Here is a 6,468-nt window from a genome sequence, read left to right as displayed (position 1 = left end):
TTTGGATTCATTAATTTCTAACTTTATATTCTACAGTATGGTGAATGGCCAAGAATCATACTGTAGAAGTCCCCACAATGTACTTTATTTCACATCAACCATTTGTCAGAGGTTATGTTGAAACATTATATTCTATATCAGAACTGTCTCTTGAGAATAATTGTTTGCTTTGGGGTCTTCAAACAGTAATTCCAGGATCTCTGCAGGCAAGGTTATTTAAAGAAAGACACGAGAATCATTTGGTCACTGCTGAAGCACCTGTAGCACCACTGCAGGGCTGGACATTGCTGGAATCAACAGCTACTTTAGGAATCAGTAAGTAGAAAACAGTAATATTCATAGTAATTTACAATCAGTAGTAATTTTATACAATATGAAGTAGCTAGTACTTTTTGGTGAGTAATTTATTTACTTTTAATGTTTTCTGAAATATAGATATTAGAGATACACAAATAACAATTGCAAGCTGGTAAACCATTCAGCAAATGAGTGCAGACATAACTATTCTTAGGGAACAAGATGCTGCAATGCCTGAGAATAGCACTTTGTAACATCAAATGCAGAGTATGTGTTTGTCTCAGTGGAATGATGCAAAAAAATAATTCAAAATTCCAACACAATGAAAATATTTCTTGACAGTTAAAACCAAAATATGTCCTTGGGTGTAAGCATGAAGTCTTCCAGTCTCTAGAAACTGTGTTCTGGATCTGAATATTCTGCCTGTACTTACTGAATGAAATATTAAGTAAATGTTTGATCAATCCATGAGCAGATACAGCACAACATGTACTCAGTACAGCTGAGCCTCCAATGACAAGACTAATTTTTATGACAATTTTAGAAGAGCAAGTTTGACTGATAGTAAAACTTGGAAATATTTCTGGTTAATCTCCTCAAGACAAATTAAAATGGATTAATTCAATGTGCTGTATTAGAAATGGATGTTCTTCAACAGGACTGTCCCTATCAGATGATAAAGAAAGTAATCAAAACTGTTTAAGAAAACTGGTTTAAACTGCTTGTTTGTCATGTTGATAGAATGAGCCTGGATCTTTTGTTCTTGTCCTATTTCATGTGGATATCATTCATTTGTTATCCATGGAGTCTAAATTACATTATTCACTTGGAACTGAGTCAGCTGAAATGCCTGTGTTCAGAAAGATTTTACCTTGCAAAGTGTGGGGTTCAAACAATGGAAGTGCACAAGTTTAGAGAGGCTTCGTTTTCTTGCTGTCTTTAAAAAAAGCAGAAGACTCCAATTAAAAGTTTTCCAATGTGATACATGACGATATATCTTATAAATCACGGACTGGAGTTCATGACAGAACAAAGCAGGAAGGTCAGGTGGAATGAATAAACCATTGTGTTGACCAGGTCATGTGAAATTGTGCTTGAAAAACTGCCATAGAAATTATGGGGCAAATTCCACGCCTGAATCCAGGTACATCTGTACATATGGAAGCAGGGGCAGAATTTGTCTGCAAGGCATGACTCAAAACATTGTTAAAATGAAAACCATGTTTTCTTTAGTTTGCCTCTGCTCAAAACAGCTGAAATTTGCTCAAAAAACAATTAGTATGACTCTGACACCTAAAGCCACACTCTGGTGTTCTGCAAGATTACAATGTCTTAGTTCCCTTACTCTATTAGGATACTGAAGCTTTGAGTTTCTGCTGTAAAAAAACACAGTCAAAATTAAACTCAGAGGAATCTGGGCCTGCACACTACCCATAAGAGTTCTATTGGGCATGCTTGGCAGTAAAGCCAAGACTAACCTAGGATTCCATTTTGTGAAAAAGCTTAAAGAGGAAGGCACTCTATTTATTTGGTTATTCTTTGACCACATAATTATCCACTGATTTTCCTAAGAAACTATCTCTCTTCAAGTCAAATGAGGGACTGAGGCCTGAAGGTCAGTAAAGTAGCACACAGGAAAACAAAAACAGTGTGTACATATTCCTCAGTCCAGACAATTGAGAGCAATGCTTATTGTGTTTGTTTTTTTCAAACTTGCATAACAATTTTGCTACTAATAATCTACTTAGTAGAAATGAGTAGTAAAAATCAGCACCACATAATTTCAGAAAATGTGTCTTGGACTCTCCAAATTGCTCTCTAGTGTACATGGTACATACATTGAAAATGTTTATGGATTTTGACTTGATTGTACTGTGAAACCTAACACTGACTTTTCATTTCTGTGACTTAAAGTCAAGAACTTTGTTGTGTAATTAAGTACAGTGGGTCACTGGGCACTGTGGCGATGCTATTTTCTAGTGCATAGGGTACTGAATCCATAGAGCAGCATTAATTGCTAGGTAGGAAGGGATATTAATATTTTGAATGGTTGTAAGTGGTTTTGCATAAATGCCAGCAATAAGGAAATGGTTTTATGTTTTATTGTTATGCATTTTTAATGTCAGAGTGTGCTCTAACCATAAAGATTCTAACAAAAATTAAAGCACTGTCTGAATCTTAGTACACATTTCAGGAGGTTTTCCTTAGTGTGTTACTCCCTTCCCCTTCCCCTTCCCCTTCCCCTTCCCCTTCCCCTTCCCCTTCCCCTTCCCCTTCCCCTTCCCCTTCCCCTTCCCCTTCCCCTTCCCCTTCCCCTTCCCCTTCCCCTTCCCCTTCCCCTTCCCCTTCCCCTTCCCCTTCCCCTTCCCCTTCCCCTTCCCCCTTTTCTTTTCTTGTATTTTTTTTCTTCTTTCTCTTCTCTCCACACTTATCAGTGACCTAGAGGTAATTCTTCTTTCCTTCATTTACTCTTAAGATTAACTCTAAAATTTTGCAGCAGAGATACTCTATGACTCTTACAAAAAATCAGGTAATGTCTTAAACATGGAACTCCACTGGTGTTTTAGCAAATAGTGCACAAAGACTACATTCAGTCTCACCGGTCTTTCCCAGAGGGCTTGATTTTCTTTGTTAGTGTGACAATAGGAAACACTAGCCAAAGCCCACAGATAGTCAATTCATAGTCATTATAGTATGTAGGTACTCTGAATTAAATACGTAGAATATTTGCTTTTCATGTTTCATATACAATTGTTCATTAAGTAAATATTATTTTTCATATCACATTTTTAGGATTCTTAGTGCTTTACAGGATGCAGTTAAACTGACCTTATATTTAAGAATCAATGTGATCTCCTGGTCAATAATAAGAAAGCTTTTTGAAATGACAGAGAGATTCATCATTGTCAGTTAACAGTTATGATTACTTGGACCATTCATCGTTAGTAATTAAACTTAAAAGAAATAATGAAATTATCCTAAATTTCTCTTTAGAAAATGGCAATCAGAATATAGGCTAAGAGACAGATGCAGATAGTTCCATCCACGACTTTGCTGTAAGATTTCTGCAGGATCACAGATGCATCACTCTTTCTTCACAAAAGTTGCATGCTAAGAAATATGTCAAAACATGAATCAAGTAATTAAATAGTTAAGTGAGTGTTTAATAATAGATTCTATTACAACTATTTACATTCCACTGGGAATGTGCCATATAATCATATTGTAGTCTTCAGTATCGTCACCCAACTTTCAGAGCAGCATTTTCTGTAATAGAATAAGACATTTATCTTGTATAAAGTTTAAATGAGTAGAGCATGACTGCAGAAGCTTGTCAGATGACGGCTTTAATGAGATCCTTATGGTCACGTGTGATGCTACAGTGTCCTTCACCTATCTCTAGAATTCACAAAATTTTGTACATTGATTTTTCCTTTTGCCAAGTTTCTCAAGATAAACAAATGTTTCAATGACAAGAAAGCTTCTTCTAAAAACTAGCTCTAAAAGCAACCATTTTCACGGCAAGAAAATTTGAATATCTGGCCTTATAGGTATAATAATGCCCTTGTATCATGTATGTATGTAGTTGTACCAGAGACAGCAAATGTTTCTGTGCCGGTAGAATATGTACAAATGTGTGGTACATAAACCTTTTAAAATATCTACATCCAATTTTATGTGTAGAATTAAACTATTAAATGCACATAAACTCTTGGAAACAGATGGGTGATTTAAGGCAAAAATGCATAAAAACCCCACTTCTTTTTCTGATAATAGTAATGCTCAGTGATCTCTGTAAAGGGTCATGGTCTAATTGCCCAGAGAATTGCATAAGTATATATGGAGATGGTCTCTATTCTAAAGATTTTACAGACTAAGATGGCAAGCTATCTCTAAAGGTGGTAGCATACTATAACAGAAAATCACTTAAATATATCATTAGTGTATATAAGCATATATATTGATACATGTATATAGAAACACTGAAATCAATACATTTACATGTTGAAATATACCACATATTTTATTTATTTTATATTATGTTCACTCTGTGAACATAAATATATCTATTCACACACACTATAAAAACTTGCATTCAATTTTTAAAGTGAACTATATCTAACTGTTCTTTTTTTAACATCTTGTAGGAAGCATTAAGTTATAAATTCCTGAGTACTATCAGAAATCAGAACTTTTGCTGGTGTTAGATTAAAGTGTTTCAACTCAGGTGTCGTAAAGATAGTTTGGGGAAAAGCAAACAGAATCAGTGTGATTCTTTAAAAAATAAGGCAAAATGATATACTAAAGACAGAACAGAGGTAACATAGACCTATGATGGGTCTTAGAGGTGAAAATAAGAAACATTATTTTGGTCACTTAAGTCGGTACTCCTTATTCTTTTTTCAATGAAGAATTTCAAGTAATCACACAGCAGCAGATGACTTCCCTCACCTTACGGTAAATACTGAAAAATATGGTGATGTTTAACAGTGCCTTCCTTTTCTCAAAAGGTTTTCTTTTATATATATTAAAAAAAAAGTAATATCCAACAGAAATTACTCGTTTTGGTATTTTTTATGACAATTACTTTGATAAATTATAATCTTAATTAATAAAAGGCAACAGGTTTTCTTAAAAACCCGAAATCATAACATGGGATTTACCCTGTCAGGTTCACTATTAACACACTGTATAGGTCTGCCTTCAGCATCCTGTCAGCTCTATTTTATCGGAAAGATGCTTCAGTGAATGTCAGATTCAGGAGTTTCACTTTAGTAGTTTTATCAAGACTGCTGATGATTTTGCAAAAAGAAATTTTAAACCCACAAGCTTCCATTAAAATTTCCTTCAGAATATCTAAGAATTTTCAGCTGGCAAAGTATGTGAATGTGGATTCAATGGAAATATTTTACTAACAAATTATTCTGTGTTTAATACTTAATCTCTGAAGACATTTGTAGAACTACGCCATGTTTTTTTAAGGAATATTTAGCATCCTAATTTATTCTTGGTTCAATTCTGTATGTCTTGCTCAGGTTAAAAAATCTTAACTTCTTCAGAAAATCTCCCTTCCAAATGACAAGGCAACAGAATGCACTTGGCACAAAATATTCATAGTTAGTTGTCTGACAATCTGGCATCTGACTGAGTGTCTGATCCTAGGCACATAGAAACAAACAGGTTTAATTTCCTGGACAGTAACCTTCAGTTCAAACTTCATGGATATTTTGATTTTTATTTTTTTTTTTAAATACCAAACACTTTAAAATCCCCTCAAACTTAGTGCTTCTGAAAACAGCAGCGTTTGAACGACACAGCCCTTTTCTCCTTATTCTTAACTATTCTTTCAGCCAGTGGACCAATTTAGAAAGGTGATCTATAGCAAAGCATCATATCATCATAATACTGTAGGCCCTATATTAAAAAAGGACAACAATTGTGTTAATGAAAATACATCAGTAAATTTTCAAGTCTCATCATTGTTCATTTTACAAGAATCAAAGAATGAATACCCAAGACTGGTTGATAAACTGTTAACATATTGAGATCTGCATTTTCTCTTGTGTATTCCCAAACTTGTTCTGCCCTTTGGAAAAGAAAATAATTGTTTTTGACATTATTTGACTGACTTGATTCGAGTAGGCCATAATTACAGTGCTGATTGGATTTCCCTAGACCGCTTGAATTTTCAAGCAGGACTACAACATATGGAAGCATGATGGTTAATAGCAAACAGATACACTACACAATAGTGTATCTGATGGTTAATAGCATCAGATACACTACAAAGTTGGGGGATTTTTTTCTCCCCCAATTCTTATTCTATACTTCACTGAAGTTACTTCAAATTTACAACAGTGTAAAGGTGAAAAAAAACATAGCAACAGTGTAATTACCACTGGAAGAAAGCTGCTAGTAGCAGTAGCAGAGAAGCTGTCACTGCTTAAATACTGTTTAAGTATACAAAAGAGTACTTACATATGTTTTGATCAGCAAAGAATTGGTTTTCAAACTCTTATTTAAGGCAGAAAAAAAAATAAACAGAGGAAAAACAAGGCCTTTTTTCTCCTGTGAGGAATTTGCCAGACTTATGAAGGCTAAGACACTAAACATGAAAAAATCTTTGGGTGAGGGTTATTTGATTATTTATGTCTAGCCAATGTAACTTTC

The 6,468-nt window shown here is 34.4% G+C and overlaps 1 long non-coding RNA gene across 1 annotated transcript in view; it reads left to right on the top strand.

Annotated features, from left to right (window-relative positions):
* Positions 1-218: 218 nt before the first annotated feature.
* LOC131579962 (uncharacterized) overlaps positions 219-6,468 on the top strand; it is a 29,719-nt gene continuing 23,469 nt past the window's right edge. Inside the window, exon 1 of the long non-coding RNA XR_009277786.1 lies at positions 219-315. This is a non-coding gene — a long non-coding RNA (uncharacterized LOC131579962). The remainder of the gene's footprint in view (positions 316-6,468) is intronic.

Source organism: Poecile atricapillus, chromosome 5, assembly GCF_030490865.1.
Source record: "Poecile atricapillus isolate bPoeAtr1 chromosome 5, bPoeAtr1.hap1, whole genome shotgun sequence".
Classification (NCBI taxonomy): Eukaryota; Metazoa; Chordata; class Aves; order Passeriformes; family Paridae; genus Poecile; species Poecile atricapillus.
This window is presented reverse-complemented; position numbering and strand designations above follow the sequence as displayed.